At 48.7% G+C, this 27,775-nt stretch overlaps 2 long non-coding RNA genes across 3 annotated transcripts in view; both read right to left on the reverse strand.

Annotated features, from left to right (window-relative positions):
• LOC146798982 (uncharacterized) overlaps window positions 1–10,397 on the reverse strand; it is a 40,249-nt gene extending 29,852 nt beyond the window's left edge. The window contains exon 1 of the long non-coding RNA XR_014968822.1: window positions 10,213–10,397. This is a non-coding gene — a long non-coding RNA (uncharacterized LOC146798982). The remainder of the gene's footprint in view (window positions 1–10,212) is intronic.
• The window catches only part of LOC146798980 (uncharacterized), an 875,086-nt gene that overhangs the window by 331,707 nt on the left and 515,604 nt on the right, over window positions 1–27,775 (reverse strand). The window lies entirely within an intron of this gene.

A 27,775-nucleotide genomic window follows, 5' to 3' on the forward strand; every position in this document is an offset into this window, starting at 1 on the left:
TGCTGAGATTGATGACTCTTAGGGCAGTGCAGCCACGCCACTCCAGGCAGTCCAGAGGCGCCTCGTCTGCACCACAAAGCCAGCTCCACCACGAGGCGCTGCGTGGAAGAGGGGGACAGCTGTGGACGACTCCGGCCCCGGTGTAGTGAGGTGGACCCCGTCGTGAGGGGGAGAGTCTGAGGCAGCCAGGGGACAAAAGAGGCCAAAGATCCAGTCCCACCCCAGCTGTAGACGCTCCCGCTCCAGAGCTCCAGCGCCTCCCCGGGACCCAGAACGCGAGGGGGGGCGGGGGTATGATCAGCACCAGGCCGCCGGGCAGAGGAAGCCAGGCGAGCGACTCACCGCACCAAATCCAGCCCGCATCGGAGCCTCACCAGGAGTGAGTCCAACAGTGCACGGACCGCGACAGGCACACACCAGGGTTCTCACGCCGCCGTCGCTGCCTGCGGCACTCAGCGCTACCAATCAGGCTGGGTAGGCAGTCCGGAGGCGGGTCTCACCAGGCGGCACCCAGCCCGCTAAGGAGGTAGACTCGCGGCGAGGCCCGCCGCTGATGTCCCACGCAAGTCTGCGGCCTCTGGCCGGTCCCAGCGGCAGGCAGGCCCCTCTCCAGTACTCGGCAGGGACACAGCTCCGGGAGTCCACCAAAGCACCAGTCCGCACCGGAGACCACAGCACACAGACACCAGCGTCCGTGACCGCCAGCAGAACGAAGAAGGCGGTGAAGTAGAAGTAAGTTCCCCCCAAGGGTCCGGAGCTCTACCAAGACCCGACCGCCATCTTAGGCAGCTAGCCACGCCCCCATTGCCATCCATCCTTAAAATTCTTTAAAAGTGGGTGTTCTTCACAGAGAGATTTTCTGACCACTGAACCAATCACTTTATTAGGCCCTCCGTATTCATGCCTTGAATAGCGCGATTCCGTACAGAATGCCTCCAGGTCTGGGGCAACTGTGTGGCAGTTTGCAGTGTCGACAGAGGATAGAAAGCAAATATGGAAGAGGCAGTGGTTGGACATGTGGACATCATTTCTGTTAGTCAAGAACACCTAACAAATGAGCCATAGAAGCTGGGGCAGCCTCTGGGGAAAGAGTGGAGGGGAAAGGATTTAGAGCACTTGACAGGAGTCCAAGGGAGGGTTTTGGGGATGAGGTAAGATATTGGAGCGGAATGGAAAATGGAGTCTGTGGTGAGAGATTGGAGAAGGGCAATGGAGGTTTTGATGAGAAGGAAGATAAGGGGGCAAGCATGACACCTGTATTGTGAGAGCGGATAAGGGGGCATGGGGCCTGTGGTGAAAGAGTGGAGAATAAAAGGGTATCCAATCTGTGTTAAGAAATGTTGGGAAGAGCATAAAGTTTATGTTCTGAGAAATCAGAGGGAAAGGAGCAATGTACCTTACAATGAGCCAGTGGAAGAGGTATGGAGCCTATATTAAGTGAGAGGCAAGGAAACCTGTATGCCATTTTAGTGACAGCAGTGTGGACGTTTGCACAACTGCTCACTACTGGAGGGTAGGGAGTAAATAAAATCAAATTTACTTTCAAGGCTGCATTAGAATGGTAATGCATCTGTGCTGGCCCTTTTTAATAAATTAGGCAGCAGGTTACTCAAGTGTATTTCTTTACAGGACAAAAAGATTTCTGTAGCATTAATTCTTGGTCGAGTATATTTTTTCGTAACATTTCAACACCCCTGTAAACTGAACTGTCACTTAGCCTGCTCTGGGTATCAGTAAGTGCAAGTCAGGCCTCCTTTAAATTCAGGGATATTCTACCTTCCTCCTGCTGGTGCACTCACAGATTGTGCATCCCAGAATGAGTGCACAGGAAGTAACAACATCACATATGTGAAACATGTAGTCTAATGTGAACAAGACAAGATACAACAAAGAGCACAGTATCACAGACTGCAACCAAGTGTAGAGTTGATGACCAGTATCCAGGATGTCTACAAATAAGTTGGCAAAATAGTCATTAAGCACTAACCACCGAGTGTATTACCCTCTTTAAAAATGCTAGCCCAAAAATGCTCCTTATGGCTGTGCAGAATATAGATAATTCATGTTTCCTCCTAAAGTACTTGCTATCGCAAGTTTAACATTTTGCATTACATTAAGAAATAATCACCAGTACCCTGGTCAATGACACTTGGTCCAGCAACCTTGAAAGGATAAAGAACTGATTGGGTCCTGGATAGGTCTGACACTGTCACCTGTGGATCTGTGGATTCCAGAAAGCCCCTCCGTGTGGATCTAGGGGACCTCTCCTGATCCTTGAATTGAGGGAGGATCCATGGATCATCCTAGCATTCGCGGAACTAAGGAGGCTAGAGAGATCCAAAAATAAATGGAAAAATATGAAAAATTTAAAAAGAGTCTAGCCGTAGACCAGAACCTGGGCCAATCCCATAGCTCAGGCATTGTTCAGGTGCTGGCGACGCATGCAAGCTTGGCCGCAGTGTCTGGCCATGGTCAGGCCCTGGGCCCAGTCCTCGCTTCAGCTAAAGGCCATGTACAGAAAGAGTTGCATGCTCTGCCGGGATGGGTGCAGGGGTCTGGGCCTTCATCCAGCTCCACTGCAGATGGCCAAAGCCCTGCGCATTGGGGGGTAGCTGCATATAGAGGGCTGGACAAACACCCCTGGTGCAAGGTTGTTGACTCAATGCAGCAGGAGTTGCACACCGGTGGCAGGATGGGTATAGGGAGCCAGGCCTGTAAAGTGGGGCCTGGCTGACCATATAGGGTTGGCTGCAGGACCTGGCAAGGCTCTGTGACTGGTCTCCGCTTCACATGGCCAAAGACCATGTGCTGAAGGGACTGGCCACCAATGGAGGGTTGGGTGCTGTGTCGAGCGAGAGGCAAAGTGCTGCAGCCCACCTGCAATGTGCATGGCCAAAGAATGTGAGCTGTGAGGGTTGACTTCCAATGGAGGGCTGTGTGCAAATCCTGGTCATGCACAGTAGAGGCTGGCCCCTGGTTCAGGTAGGGGTACAGGAAAGTCTTGGATGCGATATATGACCAAAAAGCCCCCGAAAATCACTGGACAAAAAAACAGAAATTCACCTAAAACCTAAGTTAAAGTCCAGTTAAAGTTTCAAACTAAAATCACAAACCCCTGAAATTCACATGTTAAGGTTAGGACCACAAATCATACCCCACACAACAGCCATGCAAACTATAGCTTGCACCCACCATATGTAATGCTTACGGCATCCCAATATTTATACCAATAAATAACAACATCTAAAATCAAAAATGTAAGTAAAGAACAGCACATAATCAAACCTTTTGATGAACATACATTAATAGTTATCTCTGACAAAGTGCAAAGGAGAATCTCTACAAGTATTTACAACATTTGCAATTGCATATATTTCATTAAAGGAGAGATAAGGCCAATGTCAGAATGAACTATACTCCACATCTTCCAGCCCTTATCACACACATTTTATGCACTGAGTATCCTTCATGTCTTTTGCACCAAATGCATTTCATTAATCGAAGTATTTAAAAATGCTTTTTTTAGCTTGCGTCTGTATACTTATTGCTAATGGCAGAGTTACTGAAAATATAATGGCTGTTTGGTAGAGCGCATGGAAATACAAGAAAACTAAATCAAGCCAGTGGTGAACAAAGATGCTTTAATATATGATTGGAACTATGACTAGAATTAAATGCAGTACATCAGTAAAGCGGAGGCCAAGTGCAGTTCGCCCATATGAACATGTTAAAGCATTTGTCTTTAAAAAAAAGGTTGTCAATTCAATTATCGTGCGCCAGACAAGGACAGAAACAGAATTTCTCTCTCAAAAAGTAGTGAATGTATTATTTTAGCATTCAAAGACCTTTATTCGAGAATTTCTCATAAAAGCAATACACACAATAATTGTTATTATCATACATCATAAAAACAATCAATTTAAAAAAAAAAAAAAAAAAAGAGATAAGTATAGTTACAGTAAATTTGCACAGTCCCAGTATCACATCATCTAGACGGTTAACTCCTAGGCAACGGTGCTCTGTCTAATAGACCATGCCCAACCCAAGAATTTGGCGGTTGCAACAGTCATTTGGAGACAGGAACTAGTGGAGATGATTCTCATAGCTACAGTACCATTGGAAATGTTTAAATTTCTGCAAGCCGGTGCTAACCAAGTACGCCGAGGGGCAGTATAGGCCTTGCAGGAGAACAAGAAATGCCCAATGGACTCCTTTGTTATTCCACAAGCGGGACAGGTAATATCAGTGGACCCCCTCCATCTCCCGGTTAAAGACCTTAAGGGGAGGGCGCCTGTCCTCAATTGGAAAAAAAGTTTCCTGTCCCTTGGGTTAGTTATAATGTCCCAAAATGATTCTAGTATAGGGAGGGACTTGACCTCCAAAAAACGACCAGACATAGAACCTGCATCAGATTTTCTCCATGCCTGTTCGGACACATAGGCCCAATACAATTCCTTAATTGCTTGCTTACTAGGGAAGACAGCTTCATGTGGGGTATCCCATAGCATCTTTAGCCCAAGCGTACATAACAATGCTCTAAGTTTGGTCAACCATCAGCCTTAATCACTGCTGCAAAGCCCTCAGCATAGTGCTTAAGTTCTGGTGTAGACCAGAGCCGCCTCCAATACAAGATCGGGCGTAATCTTGCCAGATCCCCTACAGCCTCCCTTCCCAGATCATATCTCATTGGTATCAAAGGTGTACTTTTAGGGAGACCGACTAATGACCTAAGAAACTTGTTCTCAGACATCTGCATCGAGTTAAGGTTACCAAATCCCCACAATTCTGCACCATATAGTGCAGATCCCAAAGATTTTGCTTCATACACCCTCAAAACTGGTGCAATGGGTTTCGACTGTGATTTCCTATGCTCAAGCCCAAGGATTCCAGACACTTGCCTATGCTTTAAGGCAGCCAATTCAATATGCTGAGCCCATCTTAAATCATCGGTTATATGAACGCCCAGGTAAGTGAAGGCTCTGACTACATCCAGGGGGCGTTGACTCAAAAACAGCCTGGGTCTGGCACTGCAATGCGGGTTAAAAAACATAAGTTTGGTCTTTGCCACGTTTACTTCCAGGCCATAATTCCCGCAGAAATCGTCAAAAATACAGAGAGCACTTTGTAGGCCACTAGGGGTCTTAGACAGGATCAACGTGTCGTCAGCGAACATCAAGATTGGAATCTTGATGCCCGCCAACGAAGGTGCGTCCACATTCGAAGCCAGCATTCTGACTACTACCCCATTAATAAATAAAGAAAAGAGCAGCGGAGCCATCGCACAACCCTGACGCACGCCCCGTTCTACTGGGAAATCATCAGTAGTCTCGCCCTGCGTGCCCCACTGTATCCTAGCGAAGTTATCCGCATGTAACCGCATAACCATAGTCAACAAGTCGTCAGGCAGACCCAGGCTTCTTATTTCAGACCACAACTTGGACCTAGGGACCAGGTCAAAGGCAGCCCGCAAGTCTACAAAAAGCAGCGTACAAGCTGCCTCCACCCAGCGCCACAGTCCGCCATTGGACCATAGTAAAATGGAACACCTGGTCTATCGTGCTAGTAGCCCTCCGGAACCCTGCTTGGTAGGGTGATAATGCATTGTGCTCATCCACCCATTCCATGAGTCTATTTACAACCATCTTCCCCACAACCTTTTGTATTGTCGCTATCAGGCTGATTGGCCGATAGTTCCCAGGCGATCCCCTATCGCCCTTCTTGAATATGGGAATGATGATTGCACCCCTCCAACTCAACGGTATCGGTGCTCCTTGGGCAACTGCATTAGCGAGGAGTAGGATGTTTCTGCCCCATCTATCCTTATCATAAATAAAGAGATCTGCCGGTACCCCATCCATCCCAGGGGCTCTACCCGACGATACAACACTTAGAGCCAACAGAACCTCATTGAGGCTAAAAAATGGCTCATTTGGGTAGACATCCTTAAACCCTTCCATCTCCCTGCCAGGATTAGGATCAGCATATTGAGGTTTAAAGTATTTGACCCAATCCTCCTCCGGGACATTATTGTCAGGGCAATCGGGCACACCGCCTCTCCCCCATCTAACAATACTCCAGAAAAGCCTGGAGTCCTTTGGGCCGCAGGCTTCCAGCAACTCTCTCCAGTGCCTCTCGTCCCACTCCTTTTTTGCTGCAGCTATGCAGTTTTTATAATTGCTTCTAGCACCCCGAATTAACACCAGGTCCCTGGACTTAATGGCGCTGCCCAGGGCCAACCTTGCCGTCCTGCACTGTGCATTATACCACTTCGAAGTCGTGTTAGGGGCCCTGCATTTGTTAGCCCTACCTGCCTTCTGAAAATGTGACTTGATAGTTAGAAAGAGTTTATCATGGATTATTGTCACTTCCTGTGACCCCTGGGTAACAGCGACAGCCTGCTCCAAGGCCTCGATAGCTCTATCCACCTCCCTATTTATACTAACTATAGAGTCTTGGTTGGCCAATACACGGGGCCATTTTAGCCGGCGTGTGTTATTGGAGGAAACTGGTAGAGGGAGACCTTCCCGCGCTGTTCGGCCATTCCCACTAGACAACGTCCACCATCCATGGGAGATACACAAAGGATCATGATCACTTTCCAACCTATGGATAACCACCATATCATTAACCAAGTTCCATATTTCCAGGTTGCACATGACATAGTCTATCCTGCTCCTGCTCCGGTTGTTATCAAAGGTGCAAGCTCCCATCCTATCGCTCTTAGTTCTCCCATTCAACGCACGGAGGCCTCTTACCAGGCAGATGGCATTTAGGCAAATGATGTCATTGGACCATCGCTTTATCGGATCTAAATCAAGTGGAGGGACACCCCAATGCCTATCTTCATCTATCCCTAGGCAGTCATCGCCTATATCTAGAGGTTCAAATGTACGATTAAAGTCACCAGCAATTATAATATTGTTAGCCAGGGAATGGGTGTCTAGGAGAGCAACCAAGGAAGCTAAAGCTTCTGACTTTCCACCCTTGTTACCCCTAATATATACATTGTATAGGTCAAGGCACCCTAGCGATCCCAAATCTAGGTTTATGAGTTGGATGTCCCTACTCCCTGTCTCGATAACTCTTATATTTAAAGACAGGTTTTGCCGGACCCAAATCGTCAAACCTCCCATAGGCCGGCCCTTTTTACCCTTAGTGGCTGGCACAGAATAGTTCAAAAAGCCCTGCAGGAACATGGGTTCGCACACCCATGTCTCTTGGAATATACAGATATCAAAACCATTAACAAAGTCAACCCACTCTTGCGACTCATGTTTGTAACGCAAGCCCGCTATATTCCATGACATTAAGCTTCCAATCCCAACCCCACCTTTGTTAGGATCTTTCCTGCCTGGCACAAACGGAAGCGGTGGTACGTTAGAGGTTGTAATTGAGCCATTTCCGTCTGTGACACAAATCTCACCGACCGTCAAAACCTCCTCCCTACAAATGTTATCATGTACAATTATGGAGTCTCGGTCAGTAAGGGGATCAAACCCAACTACTTGTTTGCTAGATGAATCAATAAGGGGTGCCCTCGAACCCCGCAACTGCTGTAATCTTCAATCGCACCCTTCCATATCTGTAAACACATCGAACCTATTTACAGTCTTCAAGGGTGTAAAAGGTCTTAAATGCTCCATTCCCTTATCAGTATTTGTGTTAAATCTTAGAGGAACAGTATTCCACCTAAAGGGATCAACAACAGGTACTGAGTGTTGTGCTTGTAAAAAGGTGCCCCGTGTCAAAAGGAGCTAAATAAATCGGGTAAGTTGGTGCTTGACCACTTAAATAGGTTGTAGGAAACACCAGTGATCTTGGATAGAAGTATGTCAAAGCACGAGGTATAATGGAGTTCATTCCATTACCCGGAGGCCAATTTAGGATATAGTTGACCACTCGTGGATCTCTAAAATTAACCACGACTACATCTCCCTCGAGATCTTTACTTCTGCCACCCAGCCATGGGAGTCGCCGAACATGCACTATTTCACCATTGATGTTATTTGTTATAGGTCTGTATATACTAAGCCAGTGCATGATTTTGTTTTTTAACTGGGCAAACCCTTCCCTTTTGTTATTTGTCAATATGGGGACCCCCGTCAAGACGACCACATAAGGCACAGCTTCAGGGGGGAGTTCAACTATTGGACCTTTATTCATTGGAACTCTTGTATATCTGATGCTCCCCGCCCCCTCCTGCAAATTTCCTAGGAATACATTATCTGTACCTCTCATAGGTTCGTTTACGGGAATTATAGCTGGTTTATTTACCATCGTTGGGGGAGGTGGCCTTTGCTGTTGGGGTTTTGCTAAATTAGGAGGTACTGTTGTAGCTTTAGGGGCTGGGCTGTTTGGTTGTACACCCAAGTTTAAAGGGGACAACACCGTACCCACAATATCCCTAGCTGCAACATCCTTGCTCCTAATAGCCGACTCAATAACCTCAAGACGTTTTTCCACCCTCTTTAGCCCCTCAATAATTGGAGAAACGAGGGACCTAATTAGTTGTTCCATGCTATCTGGTAGAAGGGTGGAGAGTGCTGTATTCAATACGGAATCAGCAGAAGAGACAGTGGGTGTAATGGAGCTATCTTCCTTGTCAATATGGGTAGGTTTATGGAGATTGTCTAATACGGCAACTGGCGCCTGGTCTATTCTAGTGTCCGGCTTAGGATGTCTGCCAAAATCTTTATGACTAATCTTAGGTTTTTGAAATGCACCCCCTTTTCGTCTTCTTTTGCCTGGAGGGGGACCATGAGCCTTGGGCGGGTTTGATTTAATCATCTTGTATCGATCAGGTTTACCCATGCTGGTAGTTGAATTAGTTAAATTAACAGTTAGTGCACTAAGGCTAGGAGGGGTGGAATGACTACTGGACTGGTCAATTAGAGGGGTAGGAGTACATATGGAATCACGTAACAATAGAGGGGCGCTCTCAAGAAATATAAGGTCGTCAATACCACTAGGGCATCCTCCACTAGGGGGCAGAGACTGAGGCATAAGATCTTTTGGAGCCCAATTTTTCAAGCAATCAATCGAGCGACGACGCTCCGCCCTACGCTCTTCTAATATTGACTCCCTGTCTTGATCAATGGGAACCCTTGTGAAATAACTATCAAGAGTGCCAGTTGAAAACCCCCCCGGCTTTTCTACAATAACATTGGCCAGACTCTGGGCCATAGCAACAATGCTGGGAAACAATCTATACAACACAATAGGGACGTAAGGGAATTGGCCCAGCCCGGCCTCTCTTGGCCTAAGAGGGCCCGCCCTTTGCCCGGGCTTAGCCCCGGACTACGCCCCGCACGCGTCCCGCTCACGCGAGACAGGGAACGACTAATATAAGGAAAGGGAGGAGTCGGGAAGAGGAACCAGGTGCGGCAGGTCAGCAGGCAGCAAAGCGCCCTGGTCCTCGCAGTCCCGAGGTGGTTAAAATCAAGTAAAAATGTCCTCTGCCTCTCAGTTCAGCAATCAAGTTCTCCGTGTCAGCCCCAGCAGCAAATACACAAACCAAGCCTGCGAGCGGCCCCCGCAAAGCGGGGGCCGCGAGGCGCTAAGTGGATGCGAGGGGAGGAGTCGGGAAGAGGAACCAGGTGCGGCAGGTCAGCAGGCAGCAAAGCGCCCTGGTCCTCGCAGTCCCGAGGTGGTTAAAATCAAGTAAAAATGTCCTCTGCCTCCCAGTTCAGCAATCAAGTTCTCCGTGTCAGCCCCAGCAGCAAATACACAAACCAAGCCTGCGAGCGGCAGTAAGAGAACACTACTGCAGGAGGTGGCGCCCCGTGGAAAAGGGAAAGGGATAAAATAACGAACTGTGCTGCAGATGCCCTCCTCCCTGGTCTGGTCTAGGAGTCAGAATGGCACCCTTCCAGGCTTTGGAACAGGAGCCCTGCAGCTACCTCCTTGGTAAACATATGCGGAAAGTTGCTCCTCCTGATGGTTCACCAAACACAAGCATAAACAGGGATGCAACCCGGTTTGTAAGTTTCAATGTATTTAAATAAAAAAGGTAAATAGGAAACAATCCCCAATGTCAGGCATGAAGTGAAGTCTGTCCTACTGTTTGAAGTAGTCACAGCAAGAACGCTCTACAGTTCATACCGCACAAGTGCTGTTAATAGCACAGCAAGGGTTAACCAAATGAGTCTGCCCCTGCAATCCGACACCACGGAAATGCTGAGCAGCTGGCATTGAGCAAAAATAGATAATTACCCAGCACACAGTCACAGTTCCTTGACCACAGGACTCTGTTGAACGGTGTACGCTGTACGAAATCCCAGCGTAAAGTCTTGAAAGTAAAAAACAAAGTCGCGGTATAGATGAAGCACTCCGGCACACATCCGCGGTTCCCTGACCGCAGAACTGTGCCGAGCAATAGGCGCTGTTCCAATATCACAGCGAAATGCTTAAACAAAGGAAAACAAAGGAAAACAAAGTCGGGGTAGGGAGGGAAGCGCTCCGGCGCTCCTCCCTATTTCCCAGACTTCTTCCCCGTAAAAGGAGGTCGGGCCAATGGAGACGGGATACGGAACCACATTTTATGCACTGAGTATCCTTCATGTCTTTTGCACCAAATGCATTTCATTAATCGAAGTATTTAAAAATGCTTTTTTTAGCTTGCGTCTGTATACTTATTGCTAATGGCAGAGTTACTGAAAATATAATGGCTGTTTGGTAGAGCGCATGGAAATACAAGAAAACTAAATCAAGCCAGTGGTGAACAAAGATGCTTTAAAATATGATTGGAACTATGACTAGAATTAAATGCAGTACATCAGTAAAGCGGAGGCCAAGTGCAGTTCGCCCATATGAACATGTTAAAGCATTTGTCTTTAAAAAAAGGTTGTCAATTCAATTATCGTGTGCTAGACAAGGACAGAAACAGAATTTCTCTCTCAAAAAGTAGTGAATATATTATGTTTGAAACCTTCAGCATAATATGCACAGTAGAGAAGACAAATAATTGTAACAAGGTATTTAAGTTCATGGCAGCCAGGAGTCAGAAAAAGGCAAATCGCATCTCTTTATTCTGATCAGTTTTAAAATGCTTTGGTCTGGTACATGGCTTATGCTGTGCACGCAAACAAGAAAATAACAGAATATCATATTCTCTCAGAAAAAAGAGACAAAAAGTAAAGAAATTTAAAATGTCAGAAGAAACAGTTTTCTCAGTTTTATGTAAAAGTATACAGTCATCTAATTCCATGAGTTTTGGTCTGATGTTCCATTTTGAGTAAAACTGTTGTGTTTGAAATGTCATTATATTTTAAAAGACCCCTACTGTGTTAAGAAAAGAACATTATGTCTTTATTGCGTCAGTAACAAAATGCATGTGCACAGGAAATCCAAAAATAAGAGAGGTGATTTCATATGGATGGTTTGAGGTGTAGTAACCAACTGTACATCAAAATAGCTTAAAGCAGATGTTTTCTAAGTATCATCTGATAGCATGAGGGTGGGGGAAATGTACATAATATGGTTCAACCTTTTCTTACCATCAATTTCAGGGTTAAGCTCCATCCCGCGCTGGTTTCCGAGAACAACTCGCTTCAGGTGACAGATCTTTGCCACTATGCTTTGACTAAGGAGCTATTTCATCATCACAAGTTAAATCACAATGACAGCTCCAAGTTCAGTCAATGATGAGAGTTTAGATTAGTTTAGTAAGATTCTTTTTGCTCTTTTTATTCAGATGAGTTGATAAATGTAAGTAAGTTTACAGAAATATCATAAAAAGTGGCTAGAACAAACCATCAAATAATGCATCAAGTTTTTTCCATAAAGGACTAATTCCCTATTCTAAAAGAACAGGACTAGAATTTTAGAGTAAGTAGAACTTATGAAGAGTGCAAATTCAAAGGAAAAGAGTGAGATAAAGAGAGCATAAAGTTCAGAATCCAATTAAAGCAGATGAAGTTCCCATTAAGGGTAGTTCATGAAACTTAGCCGAGTCTCATTAATTCAAGCAAATAAGCAAAATCGGGCATTGTTAGACCTGGCCCTTTTGACTGGTTTATCACTAAACTTTTTGCCTTTTGCCTACTAATTTTCGGAACCTCTTTTCGTTGGCTATAGGATTCTGGTCACTTTAACACTGCTGATCAGTGCTAAAGTGCATATGCCCGCTGTATAAATTATGAAAATGATTGGTTACCCATGATTGGCATATTTGATTTACTGGTAAGTCACTAGTAAAGTGCACGGTGTGTGCCAGGGCCTGTAAATCAAATGCTCCCTGTAGGCTTGCAGCACTTGTTGTGCCACCCACATGAGTAGCCCTGTAAATGTATCTCAGACCTACCACGGTAGTGTCTGCACGTGCAGTTGTGAACTGCCATGTTGTCCTAGCAAGTGCACCCACTTGCCAAGTCCAAGCCTTCCTTTTCCTTACATTTAAGGCACCCTTATGGTAGGCCCAAGGTACCCCCCTGGGCAGGGTGCAGTGTATGTCAAAGGTAGGACATTTACTGGTGTGTGTGACATGTCCTGTTAGTGAAATACTGTATAATTCGTTTTTCACTATTGAAAGGCTATCTGTCCCATAGGCTTATCATTGGGGTTGCATTGTAACATTTTTACATGTGTAACTTGCAATAGGGACAAGATGGAAAAATTACGTTAAGACTCTCTGTACTCAGAATTTATTAAACTGCCTTTTGGTGAAGGAGGTTTTTAAATCCTGTGTTTGAAACTGCCACATTTAGAAAGTGAGCATTTTCTTCCTTTACCATTCTGTGTGCCTCTGGCTGGTCGTGTATTCAGCGTCTGGTGTGTGTGTTCCCATGATTCCTAACTGCCCTCGAGGCTCATGGGATAAAAGACGCTATCGGACGCCAGTCGGCGTCCGTAATTTTCATATCTGGATTAGTCTTGAGGCCTATTTTGGCGGATCGGGTGTAGGAAAAACGTTCCCTTTGGGGACATAACATTCACCATGATCTCCGTATCTTCCTCGGAGTTCTACTACATCGGAGGTAGCGTGTTGCCGTCTGTGAGCCAGTAAAGCATTTTGGCTACAGCACTTTTTGCTCTATTGCGGTAAGACATGCAGTCTTGTCCGCATGGTGCACTGGAGAGTCCAGGGTATCGGAGACCGGTGAACAGCTATTGTCTGATTCAAGCGGAACAACGAGAGTCATTTCCACTTCTGGAGGGGTTCCTTTGTTTTCATTGTGCAGTGGAACACTCTGCTTCCAGGTAGGGAGTCTTCATTTGGCTAGCTGAGCCTTATTGGGTACTCGAAGGCTTTCTGCTTCTCTACAGTATTTCTTTTTTGTGTGTTTTTAAACAAGAAATGGATTAGCGTTCATGGGTGAACGTGAAGATTTACTTTCTAAAATGAACTTGGGATTGCTTATTGAAGGAGAAGTCATTTTTGTTGTTGGTCTCTTATTTTCGGATCTCTTGCTTTGTTTTGAAATTGCGTTTGTTAACAAAGGAATACCGAGTACCTTTGTTATATTATTGTACACTGGAGAATTTATTCAAGTGTCTGACTTTTGAAGGAAGAATAGTGCATCCAATACAGGCCATCCGTCCTATGCCCTTTCTTTTGTTTTGCTATCATTGTGTTTTTTGTTTGTGCATGCAGGGAGAAAGAGACAGATACTCTTATTTCTGAGTTGCAAGCACTTGAGTGAACGGTTCTTTTGCTCTCAAGTTTCTCATTCCCTGTTGTTCATTTCCCATTACCCTTTCCCTCACTTGATCGCCCTAATACTCTGTGTATATACTACTTTCAGAGTTGGGGATGGCAGGAGGTTGACCACTTTTTGTATCGTTCCAATACTGAGGAGTTCCTCTTTGAGGAGCTGACAGTGTGAGTGACAGGAGCTGAGATGTGCGCTCACTCTAGATAGTCACTGGGGGTTGAGGTGTGCCCTGCCTTGCCTGGGTGACTCATCGCAGGGCTGAATAGACCTGGTCTGCATTTAGAGTGGTGGGAGGAGTTTCGCTTACAACTGGACAATGCTGTCTCTGCCCCTGTGGTCATGCTGCACCAGTGAGGACAGGACTTGTTTGAACTGGGTTCAGAGACCTTTGCCACAATGAGAACAAATACATTTTGTGGTATAAGTATTTCACCTAAAACCCCAGGACTTTAGATTTCTTCAAGGAACAAGAGGAGCCTGCCAAGAAGAAGAGTGGGAGGACTGCATGAGAACCGCTGCCTTGTCTGTGTGAGGGGTGGGTTGGCCTTCAGTTGCTGCTTCTGTCTATGGTTGAGGAAAAGGACTGACTCTTTTTGCCCAGCTGTGGTATCCTGCTTGTGAAGAATCTCCAAGGGTTTGTGTGTGCTGGCCTCCTGTTGGAAGTTTCAGGGATGCAAAAGACTTCAAGGAAGATACTGGCTGCTCCTGTCTGGAGCAGGGAAAGGACTGGATTGTTCTTTTACCCAACATTCTGAACAGTTAGTGATGAGCACTGTATTTCGCACCTTAAAAAGTGAAAGCGCATAAAGAGAGCTTTTTGGTTGCCTTCCAGCGCAAAGAGCGCTTTGTTTCTCATAATGAAAAAGTAAGCGAATGTTGAGCGCTCTGCTATCAGGAGACCCCAGGTGCTCCGTGTGTTGGTAAACCTAACAGAGTGCTGCCTGCAACTGTTTTGCAGGAAACAGTGGTCCCTGAAACCAAACGATAGAGCAAAAAATGAATATAGTCAAAATTGGAACTATATTATAGCCAATGTCCAGCCGGGCATGGCAACTTTAATAAGTAGAAATTCTTGACAGTAAACAAGGAAATGTAAGTAGAAATTCGGTGGGACACAAGCCTGTATCCTCTGACTTACATACCAAGTAGACAGAAAATGACAAAACACATTCAGGCAATTACAGTGATGTTTCTTTGAGAAATAATGAATAGCGAAACATCTGATATTCAGATTGCCACCTTCACACTATATTACATACAGCAATATTTAAGGTGTAGGGTGGGCAACAGAGTCGACGGCGTTTCGATCCTTATGAGAAAGATACAGGATCATCATCAGGACTAATTTAGTTAAATTGCCCTTATTTGGAATGCCTCATGTTGCCATGGAGGCAACGGAAAAGATGCCGATTCACGAAAAGGTAACGTTGAGTTAAGGTAGGACAATGCCTACGCACAATTCTTCCGGGAGGAAGGACACGGATAGGTCTCAATCAACTTGCAGAAATGGGTTCCGTGGCCATGCAGTGTGTACGGACGATGCCGGATCAAGTTGATCCGGCATCGTCCGTACACACTGCATGGCCACGGAACCCATTTCTGCAAGTTGATTGAGACCTATCCGTGTCCTTCCTCCCGGAAGAATTGTGCGTAGGCATTGTCCTACCTTAACTCAACGTTACCTTTTCGTGAATCGGCATCTTTTCCGTTGCCTCCATGGCAACATGAGGCATTCCAAATAAGGGCAATTTAACTAAATTAGTCCTGATGATGATCCTGTATCTTTCTCATAAGGATCGAAACGCCGTCGACTCTGTTGCCCACCCTACACCTTAAATATTGCTGTATGTAATATAGTGTGAAGGTGGCAATCTGAATATCAGATGTTTCGCTATTCATTATTTCTCAAAGAAACATCACTGTAATTGCCTGAATGTGTTTTGTCATTTTCTGTCTACTTGGTATGTAAGTCAGAGGATACAGGCTTGTGTCCCACCGAATTTCTACTTACATTTCCTTGTTTACTGTCAAGAATTTCTACTTATTAAAGTTGCCATGCCCGGCTGGACATTGGCTATAATATAGTTCCAATTTTGACTATATTCATTTTTTGCTCTATCGTTTGGTTTCAGGGACCACTGTTTCCTGCAATACGTATCTACCCAAGGTCCCTGTCTAATTCCTTTGGGTGCCCTTGTTCCTCCTTTGATAGAGCCTGCAACTGTTTGGCCAGATTGCTGGGACAATCCCCTGTCACAGCTGGTGGCAGAGAATGAGGCGCTGTCGCTCCGGGCTGCATCGTGAGGTCCCCGGGGGAGAGTAGGCCTTCCGCAGGCTCACTGAGCCACCCGCCAGCTGAAGCAAATGTTCCCCAAAGTGCCAGGCATTGTCTGGCAACGGATGCCGCCGAAGCCCTAGAACCACCCACCGCGGCGTCATCTGAGGCAGAACAAGTCACCTGTGCACAAAGGAATCTGAGCCTCGCAGACTTCCACCGGCCGCGGAAGTGCAGGGCTGCTTACTGTGGCTTTGGGCAGGTGAGAGCTCAGAGCCAGCAAGACATAGTAAATGGCAGCACGGGATGAGGGTCTGTCCCGGTGTGTAGATTCAAGACTCGGGCAGTCTTGAAGGATTTACTGCCTTCCTCGCAGCTAGCTGCCTGTGGGTGTGTGAAGGTGTGTCCCCCACCCCGCAGTAGCCTATCTTGGGGGAGTGCTGGAGTCGTCTGGCGAGGCGGACCACCACGGAGGCCGCGACCCAAGGGGCCACACTAAAATGTTATGAGGACCCCTCCTAACATAGGGGAAATTACCATAATCCCCCTGAGAGGCCTGCACGGATTCCGATGCCTCAGGGTTCATGGGGGATTGCCCAAGAGAGTATTATAGGAGCTCAGGGAAGCTGTACCCTATATGTTCATGAGGAGGGTAGGGTAATTCATGTTTGAAGCCCTAATGTTACTGTTGAAAGATGAAAATGCTCAGGAAACCAGGTAAGGTTCAGTACTCATTTATTGGTCATCCACTCTCCTCAATACAGAGCCTTCACAACATTCTACTGTAAACTCTAAAGGGGAGAGTCCATTGGGGGAAAGGGATGGAAGTTGTTAGACTTGGGGGTCTCTAGTTGGCACAGGTATGTGCTTGTGACAAATAGGGACCTCCTCCTCCAGTCAGGGTAAGGGGGTACACTCCTAAAATAACCCCTGCTCACCCCCTTGGTAGCTTGGCACGAGCAGACAGGCTTATCTCAGAGGCAGTGTGTAAAGCATTTGTGAACACATACAGTAACCAAGTGACAACACTACAGATGGACACCACACAGGTTTTATATAAAAAATAAGTATTCTTTATATAGTTTTACCACAAGACCATTAAACGACAAAAACACACAATACTGTTACTTTAGATGGTAGGATTTGGCATAGTTCTCTTAAGTCCTTAAATGCGACACTTTAAGTCAATGTACCTTTTAGATGCGACACGCAGGGCAACGAAAGTGTTGCAACGATGTTGATGCGATTACATTTTTGGTGCAAAGAAATAAAGACGTGAAGATCTTCCAGATGCGGTACGCTTCTCCGATGTTGCGAGAAGACTCGACTCGATGCTTCAGCTGCAGCGGCGACACACTTTACGCGATGCGACGACAGCGGCCTTGGCAGCGACACTCTTCTCTGACGTTGCGAGACGCTTCCGCTCGATGCGATGCTGCCGCAGCGATGCGACAACAGCAGCTCCGACGGCAGCATGCTTCTCCGTGGATGCGAGGCGCTTTTCTTGATGCGGTGCAATGCGACAACTACGATGGCTGCGATGTCGACATGCTTCTTCGGCGTTGCGAGACACTTCCTGGATGATGCGAGACGCTTCCGCTAGATGCAATGCTGCAGCGGCGACACACTTTACGAGATGCGACGACAACAGCTCCGACGGCGGCACGCTTCTCCTTCTTGAGTCGTGCTTCCAGCTCCTTGCGACACGCAGTCCCTCAGAAGGCCCAACAACAGCAGCAGGCACTTCCAAAGAACTCTGGGGAGCTGGGGGGTGAAGTCTGTTGTTCCTGAGGCAAGCTCTTTTCCAAGCCCTTGGAGATCCTTCACAAGTTGAGCAAAAGTACACACTAAGTTCCTTTCTCCACTCTTTGGCAGTAAGGAAACCACTGCAGGCCAATCTCCCAGTTTCAGGGATAGCTTCCTCCTCAGCTTCTTCTGGTTCCTCCCTCAGCAGAGGCTCTTCTTGTTTTCCCAAAGTGATCTAATTTCTTGGGATCAGGGTTCCAATATTTATACCCAGAAATCCTTTGTCCTCTAAAGGCAGAGGGGCCTTTGCCCAGTCCAATCCAGTTCCTGAGCACTCTGTTTACCAGACTTCTCCTTTCCTTTCACAGTGCAGGGCAGAAACATTAGACGCCCCACAGGAGGTGGAGCCAGCATTGTGGAAGGCAAGTACAGCCCTGGAGCACTTTGTTGACAGGATTCCTCCTCTTCATTCACTATGCAGGGCAGAGACATCAGCCGCTCCACGGGAGGGGGAGCCAGCATTGTGGAAGGCAGGCACAGCCCTATTCAGGTCCCAGGTGCAACTCCTCCCACCCATCTGGATGCAGATCTCTCTTTCCACCACTGGGGCACCTCACCCTGTCTCCTAGAATTCCCCAGCCCTGTCACTCAAACTCCAGACAAAGGAATACACAGCCTAGCAGAGGCAGGTTTGAATGGTTAGACAAGAAAATGCCTACTTTATAAAAGTGGCATTTTCAAACACAGAATGTTAAAACCAACTTCACTAAAAGATGTATTTTATCATCCTGAGTTCAGGCATACTCAATTTGAATTTCTACCATGTTCTCTGAGTCATTTAGGATTATAAGATGTAATAACCAAACTGCCCATTCTGGCCTATGGAGAATAGGTAGCCTTGCAATAGTGAAAAACGAAAATGGCTGTAATTCACTATTAGAACATGCCACACACGCCAGGGCATGTCCTACCTTATCCTTACAATTCACCCTGCCTTTGGGCTTACCATAGGGGTGTCTGATATGAAGAAAAGGGAAGGTTTAGGGACTGGCAAGTGGGTGCACTTGCCCAGTCAGCATGACAGTACCAGACTGCACGCAGGCTCTGCAATGGCTGCAAGTCCACCAGCAGCATTTGGATTTACAAGTCCTGGGCACTCCTGGTGCACTGTACTAGGGTCTGACAAGTAAACCAAACCAAGCGGTACAAAAGGGGGTGGTGATGGACGGAGCATCAGAACCAATCAAACACTCACACCCAGTCAACAGATCTGGGTTTGATCCATCACCGTTCTTTAGCCCACTCTGCCACCCCAGTTCAGACATGGCCATATGCAAATCAGTCTGACCCTGTGCCTCATGGGAACAGTCCTGCCCGAACTGCCAAGCCATGCATTCCCTGGAACGGAAACAAGCTTCCAAGGACCGGTTTCTGGCATTTCAGCCGTCTTCAGCCAGGCTTGCTTGAATCCAGTGGCAAAGTGAGCAAGGGACTCACGTCTGAGCATACCCTGCCAACTTATGGCGAACAAAGCGGTACAAAAGGGGGTGGTGACGGACGGAGCATCAGAACCAATCAAACACTCACACCCAGTCAACAGATCTGGGTTTGATCCATCACCGTTCTTTAGCCCACTCTGCCACCCCAGTTCAGACATGGCCATATGCAAATCAGTCTGACCCTGTGCCTCATGGGAACAGTCCAGCCCGAACTGCCAAGCCATGCCTTCCCTGGACCGGAAACAAGCTTCCTAGGACCAGTTTCTGGCATTTCAGCCGTCTTCAGCCAGGCTTGCTTGAATCCAGTGGCAAAGTGTGCAAGGGACTCACGTCTGAGCATACCCTGCCAACTTATGGGGAACAAAGCGGTACAAAAGGGGGTGGTGATGGACGGAGTATGAGAACCAATCAAACACTCACACCCAGTCAACAGACCTAAGTTTGATCCATCACCGTTCTTTAGCCCACTCTGCCACCCCAGTTCAGATATGACCATATGCAAATCAGTCTGACCCTGTGCCTCATGGAAACAGTCCAGCCCGAACTGCCAAGCCATGCCTTCCCTGGACCGGAAACAAGCTTCCTAGGACCGGTTTCTGGCATTTCAGCCGTCTTCAGCCAGGCTTGCTTGAATCCAGTGGCAAAGTGAGCAAGGGACTCACGTCTGAGCATACCCTGCCAACTTATGGTGAACAAAGCGGTACAAAAGGGGGTGGTGATGGACGGAGCATCAGAACCAATCAAACACTCACACCCAGTCAACAGATCTGGGTTTGATCCATCACCGTTCTTTAGCCCACTTTGCCAGCCCAGTTCAGACATGGCCATATGCAAATCAGTCTGACCCTGTGCCTCATGGGAACAGTCCAGCCCGAACTGCCAAGCCATGCCTTCCCTGGACCGGAAACAAGCTTCCTAGGACCGGTTTCTGGCATTTCAGCCGTCTTCAGCCAGGCTTGCTTGAATCCATTGGCAAACTGAGCAAGGGACTCACGTCTGAGCATACCCTGCCAACTTATGGCGAACAAAGCGGTACAAAAGGGGGTGGTGATGGATGGAGCATCAGAACCAATCAAACACTCACACCCAGTCAACAGATCTGGGTTTGATCCATCACCGTTCTTTAGCCCACTCTGCCACCCCAGTTCAGACATGGCCATATGCAAATCAGTCTGACCCTGTGCCTCATGGGAACAGTCCAGCCCGAACTGCCAAGCCATGCCTTCCCTGGACCGGAAACAAGCTTCCTAGGACCGGTTTCTGGCATTTCAGCCGTCTTCAGCCAGGCTTGCTTGAATCCAGTGGCAAAGTGAGCAAGGGACTCACGTCTGAGCATACCCTGCCAACTTATGGCGAACAAAGCGGTACAAAAGGGGGTGGTGATGGACGGAGTAGGAGAACCAATCAAACACTCACACCCAGTCAACAGATCTGGGTTTGATCCATCACCGTTCTTTAGCCCACTCTGCCACCCCAGTTCAGACATGGCCATATGCAAATCAGTCTGACCCTGTGCCTCATGGGAACAGTCCAGCCCGAACTGCCAAGCCCTGCCTTCCCTGGACCGGAAACAAGCTTCCTAGGACCGGTTTCTGGCATTTCAGCCGTCTTCAGCCAGGCTTGCTTGAATCCAGTGGCAAAGTGAGCAAGGGACTCACGTCTGAGCATACCCTGCCAACTTATGGCGAACAAAGCGGTACAAAAGGGGGTGGTGATGGACGGAGTAGGAGAACCAATCAAACACTCACACCCAGTCAACAGATCTGGGTTTGATCCATCACCGTTCTTTAGCCCACTCTGCCACCCCAGTTCAGACATGGCCATATGCAAATCAGTCTGACCCTGTGCCTCATGGGAACAGTCCAGCCCGAACTGCCAAGCCCTGCCTTCCCTGGACCGGAAACAAGCTTCCTAGGACCGGTTTCTGGCATTTCAGCCGTCTTCAGCCAGGCTTGCTTGAATCCAGTGGCAAAGTGAGCAAGGGACTCACGTCTGAGCATACCCTGCCAACTTATGGCGAACAAAGCGGTACAAAAGGGGGTGGTGATGGACGGAGCATCAGAACCAATCAAACACTCACACCCAGTCAACAGATCTGGGTTTGATCCATCACCGTTCTTTAGCCCACTCTGCCACCCCAGTTCAGACATGGCCATATGCAAATCAGTCTGACCCTGTGCCTCATGGGAACAGTCCAGCCCGAACTGCCAAGCCATGCCTTCCCTGGACCGGAAACAAGCTTCCTAGGACCGGTTTCTGGCATTTCAGCCGTCTTCAGCCAGGCTTGCTTGAATCCATTGGCAAAGTGAGCAAGGGACTCACGTCTGAGCATACCCTGCCAACTTATGGCGAACAAAGCGGTACAAAAGGGGGTGGTGATGGACGGAGCATCAGAACCAATCAAACACTCACACCCAGTCAACAGATCTGGGTTTGATCCATCACCGTTCTTTAGCCCACTCTGCCACCCCAGTTCAGACATGGCCATATGCAAATCAGTCTGACCCTGTGCCTCATGGGAACAGTCCAGCCCGAACTGCCAAGCCATGCCTTCCCTGGACCGGAAACAAGCTTCCTAGGACCGGTTTCTGGCATTTCAGCCGTCTTCAGCCAGGCTTGCTTGAATCCAGTGGCAAAGTGATCAAGGGACTCACGTCTGAGCATACCCTGCCAACTTATGGCGAACAAAGCGGTACAAAAGGGGGTGGTGATGGACGGAGCATCAGAACCAATCAAACACTCACACCCAGTCAACAGATCTGGGTTTGATCCATCACCATTCTTTAGCCCACTCTGCCACCCCAGTTCAGACATGGCCATATGCAAATCAGTCTGACCCTGTGCCTCATGGGAACAGTCCAGCCCGAACTGCCAAGCCATGCCTTCCCTGGACCGGAAACAAGCTTCCTAGGACCGGTTTCTGGCATTTCAGCCGTCTTCAGCCAGGCTTGCTTGAATCCAGTGGCAAAGTGAGCAAGGGACTCACGTCTGAGCATACCCTGCCAACTTATGGTGAACAAAGCGGTACAAAAGGGGGTGGTGATGGACGGAGCATCAGAACCAATCAAACACTCACACCCAGTCAACAGATCTGGGTTTGATCCATCACCATTCTTTAGCCCACTCTGCCACCCCAGTTCAGACATGGCCATATGCAAATCAGTCTGACCCTGTGCCTCATGGGAACAGTCCAGCCCGAACTGCCAAGCCATGCCTTCCCTGGACCGGAAACAAGCTTCCTAGGACCGGTTTCTGGCATTTCAGCCGTCTTCAGCCAGGCTTGCTTGAATCCAGTGGCAAAGTGAGCAAGGGACTCACGTCTGAGCATACCCTGCCAACTTATGGCGAACAAAGCGGTACAAAAGGGGGTGGTGATGGACGGAGTATGAGAACCAATCAAACACTCACACCCAGTCAACAGATCTGGGTTTGATCCATCACCGTTCTTTAGCCCACTCTGCCACCCCAGTTCAGACATGGCCATATGCAAATCAGTCGGACCCTGTGCCTCATGGGAACAGTCCAGCCCGAACTGCCAAGCCATGCCTTCCCTGGACCGGAAACAAGCTTCCTAGGACCGGTTTCTGGCATTTCAGCCGTCTTCAGCCAGGCTTGCTTGAATCCAGTGGCAAAGTGAGCAAGGGACTCATGTCTGAGCATACCCTGCCAACTTATGGCGAACAAAGCGGTACAAAAGGGGGTGGTGATGGACGGAGCATCAGAACCAATCAAACACTCACACCCAGTCAACAGATCTGGGTTTGATCCATCACCGTTCTTTAGCCCACTCTGCCACCCCAGTTCAGACATGGCCATATGCAAATCAGTCTGACCCTGTGCCTCATGGGAACAGTCCAGCCCGAACTGCCAAGCCATGCCTTCCCTGGACCGGAAACAAGCTTCCTAGGACCGGTTTCTGGCATTTCAGCCGTCTTCAGCCAGGCTTGCTTGAATCCAGTGGCAAAGTGAGCAAGGGACTCACGTCTGAGCATACCCTGCCAACTTATGGCGAACAAAGCGGTACAAAAGGGGGTGGTGATGGACGGAGCATCAGAACCAATCAAACACTCACACCCAGTCAACAGACCTAAGTTTGATCCATCACCGTTCTTTAGCCCACTCTGCCACCCCAGTTCAGATATGGCCATATGCAAATCAGTCTGACCCTGTGCCTCATGGGAACAGTCCAGCCCGAACTGCCAAGCCATGCCTTCCCTGGACCGGAAACAAGCTTCCTAGGACCGGTTTCTGGCATTTCAGCCGTCTTCAGCCAGGCTTGCTTGAATCCAGTGGCAAAGTGAGCAAGGGACTCACGTCTGAGCATACCCTGCCAACTTATGGCGAACAAAGCGGTACAAAAGGGGGTGGTGATGGACGGAGCATCAGAACCAATCAAACACTCACACCCAGTCAACAGATCTGGGTTTGATCCATCACCGTTCTTTAGCCCACTCTGCCACCCCAGTTCAGACATGGCCATATGCAAATCAGTCTGACCCTGTGCCTCATGGGAACAGTCCAGCCCGAACTGCCAAGCCATGCCTTCCCTGGACCGGAAACAAGCTTCCTAGGACCGGTTTCTGGCATTTCAGCCGTCTTCAGCCAGGCTTGCTTGAATCCATTGGCAAAGTGAGCAAGGGACTCACGTCTGAGCATACCCTGCCAACTTATGGCGAACAAAGCGGTACAAAAGGGGGTGGTGATGGACGGAGCATCAGAACCAATCAAACACTCACACCCAGTCAACAGATCTGGGTTTGATCCATCACCGTTCTTTAGCCCACTCTGCCACCCCAGTTCAGACATGGCCATATGCAAATCAGTCTGACCCTGTGCCTCATGGGAACAGTCCAGCCCGAACTGCCAAGCCATGCCTTCCCTGGACCGGAAACAAGCTTCCTAGGACCGGTTTCTGGCATTTCAGCCGTCTTCAGCCAGGCTTGCTTGAATCCAGTGGCAAAGTGAGCAAGGGACTCACGTCTGAGCATACCCTGCCAACTTATGGCGAACAAAGCGGTACAAAAGGGGGTGGTGATGGACGGAGCATCAGAACCAATCAAACACTCACACCCAGTCAACAGATCTGGGTTTGATCCATCACCATTCTTTAGCCCACTCTGCCAACCCAGTTCAGACATGGCCATATGCAAATCAGTCTGACCCTGTGCCTCATGGGAACAGTCCAGCCCGAACTGCCAAGCCATGCCTTCCCTGGACCAGAAACAAGCTTCCTAGGACCGGTTTCTGGCATTTCAGCCGTCTTCAGCCAGGCTTGCTTGAATCCAGTGGCAAAGTGAGCATTTGGATTTACAAGTCCTGGGCACTCCTGGTGCACTGTACTAGGGTCTGACAAGTAAACCAAACCAACCAATCATGGAATCACAAATCATACAGCAATTTACAATAGGGAGCACTTGCACTGTGGCACAGGACAGCAGTGGCACAGTGCCTTGAGCAACTAACACCAGCAAAAAATACATGAGGCACAGCGAAAAATGGAAGGGAGACTCACGCCAATGTGCCAGGTCTAACACGTGTCCCCTCCAGCTGAAATGTGGGGAGAACTACCCTACCTCCTGGGAGTTCTCATCACTAAGGCAGAAAAATCTGGACAGACCATCAGCATTGGCGTGTTCTGTACCGGGTCGATGTTCCACCGTGAAATCAATCCCCTGTAGGGAAATGGATCACCTTAACAGCTTTGGATTCTCACCTCTCATCTGCATCAACCATCTGAGGGGCCTGTGGTCTGTCTGAACCCAGAAGTGATTCCCAAACAGGTAGGGTCTAAGCTTCTTCAGTGCCCAGACCACAGCAAAAGCCTCACGCTCAATAGCACTCCACCTCTGTTCCCATGGAAGTAACCTCCTACTGATGAAGGCTACAGGTTGATCTAGGCCCACCTCATTCATCTGTGATAGAACAGCCCCCACACAATGCTCTGAAGCGTCTGTTTGCACTATGAACTCCTTGGAGAAGTTGGGTGCCAAGAGCACGGATGCTGTGCACATAGCAGTTTTTAAGGCCTCAAAAGCTTCCTGACAGGTGTCAGTCCAAATCACCTTCCTTGGCTGCTTCCTCGAAGTCAGCACTGTCAAGGGTGCAACAATGTTGCCATACCCCTTGACAAACCTCCTGTAGTACCCTGTTAGTCCTAAGAAGGCTCTCACCTCTGTCTGCGTTTTGGGCGGCTCCCAAGCCAGGATGGTTTCAATCTTGGGCTGTAGGGGCGCCACCTGGCCGCTCCCTACCTGGTGTCCCAAGTACACCACAGAACCCTGCCCGATCTGGCATTTACTCGCCTTGATCGTGAGGCCTGCCCTCCGCAGCACCACCAACACTTCCCAGAGGTGGCGCAGATGTTCTTCCCAACTGGCGCTGAACACTGCGATGTCATCCAGGTAGGCGGCACTGAACGAGTTCAGTCCAGCCAACACCTGGTTAACCAACCTCTGAAAGGTGGCAGGGGCATTCTTCATCCCAAAGGGCATCACCCGGAACTGGTAGTGCCCATCTGGTGTGGCGAATGCTGACCTCTCCTTTGCCTCATCGGTCAAGGCGATCTGCCAGTACCCAGACGTTTAGTCAAACGTGCTGAGGTACCGTGCAGCCCCTAGCCGATCTATGAGCTCATCAGCTCTGGGGATGGGGTGTGCATCAGTCCTGGTGACTGCATTGAGCCCTCGGTAGTCCACACAGAACCGGAGTTCGGGTGTGGCACCCGGCGCGGCAGCCTTTGGGACCAAGACCACTGGGCTGGCCCAAGGACTGCTAGAGGACTCAATTACCCCCAGCGCAAGCATCTTGGAGACCTCCTCCTTGATGCCAGCCCTTACCCTGTCAGTCACTCTGTAGGCCTTGTGCCTTACAGGTGTGCTGTCCCCAGTGTCCACCTCATGGACGCACCAATCAGTGACACCAGGAACCAGGGAGAACAGATCAGAAAACTGTCCCAGCAACTGGTGACAGTCATTCTGTTGCTCAGGGGTCAGGGTGGAAGAGAGGTTGACACCATCCACTGACCCATCTTGCTCTCTGGCTGACAGGAGGCCAGGAAGAGGCTCGGTCTCCTCCTCCATCCCAGCATCTGTTGCCAAGAGCATGCCCACTTGGGACCTCTTAGAGGTCCTCTTACTGGGTGTCCATAGAGAAGCTCAACGGGACTGAATGCTAGAGATTTCTGTGGCACCTCACGGTAAGCAAAGAGCAGGCATGGTAAGAGGACGTACCACTTGCCCCTCATAGGTTCCTCAGGACCCATTAACATGCCTTTAAGGGTTCGGTTGAATCTCTCAACCAACCCGTTTCCTTGGGGGTGGTAAGGAGTGGTGAACTTGTAGGTTACACCACATTCCTGCCACAGGGACTTCATATACTTGGAAATTAAGTTGGTTCCCCGGTCAGACACTACCTCGCGAGGGAATCCCACTCTGGAGAAAATTCCCATCAGTGCTCGTCTCACCACAGGGGCCGTCACTGTCCTCAGAGGTATGGCTTCCGGGTACCGGGTGGCATGGTCCACCAAGACCAGGATGAACCTGTTGCCCATGGCTGTCTTGGGGTCCAGTGGCCCCACAATCTCAATACCCACCCGTTCAAAGGGGGTGCTGACTACAGGGAAGGGTTGGAGAGGAGCCTTGCGCTTCCTCCCACTCTAACCATTTGCCTGGCAAGTCTGACATGTCCTGCAGTGAGTGTCTGAACTCCTGCACATTTGGGGCCAATAAAAATGGGTGACAAGCCTTTCAAAGGTCTTGTCCTGCCCCAAATGTCCTGCCAATAGAACATCATGAGCCAGCCCCAGTAGGAAAGCTCTGAAGCGCTGGGGTACCACCAGCACATGGGCTGACCTAGGCTCAACAACCTTAGGCTCCTGTATCTCCCAGAGCCTCCACTCTATGGCCATTGATGGTCACCCACTGCCTGTAGTTTTTTAGTGTTATCAGGCAGCTGGGTCCTAGGGACCACCTCACAGTCTCCTAATGAGACAAGGGACATCTCTGTGGGACCCCACCCACCTTGGGCACCCATCTCCTCACCCAGGGCTACACTAGCCATCTGCCGGGGGGCTTCACCAGTGGGTGCTGGTTTTCCAAACAGGCGACACTTGGTATCATTGGCAAAATGACCCAGTTCTCCACATTTGTAGCATCTCGCGGGCCCTCTTTGAACAGGTGGACCTGTCGGGGCCCCTGACGGTTTCTGGGGGGGAGGCTGAGAACCTTTCCCTTGGTTCCCTTGGGGATTACTTTGGGGCCTCTTATGGAACTCCCTCTGTTTACCATTGTCCCCCCCACTCTTCTGCTGGGGACCCTGCCCACTCTTGGCTGAGTCTCCCACGTGACCCTTGTGGACCCTGGTACTGATGCAGCGGTCCGTCTCCTCAGCAAGCTTCCTAGGATTAGCCAGCCTACTATCAATCAGGTGCTGGCGTAGCTCAGGAAAACAGTTACTTGACAAGTGCTCCCATGCAATCAAATCAAGCAGTCCCTGAAAATCATTAACTTTGCTACCCTTCACCCAACCATCCAATGCTCTGCAGAAAAAAGTAACATATTCAACATAGGTACTGTTTGCTATCTTTGTGCAACCCCTGAACCTCT

Source organism: Triturus cristatus, chromosome 9 (genome assembly GCF_964204655.1).
Source record: "Triturus cristatus chromosome 9, aTriCri1.1, whole genome shotgun sequence".
Classification (NCBI taxonomy): Eukaryota; Metazoa; Chordata; class Amphibia; order Caudata; family Salamandridae; genus Triturus; species Triturus cristatus.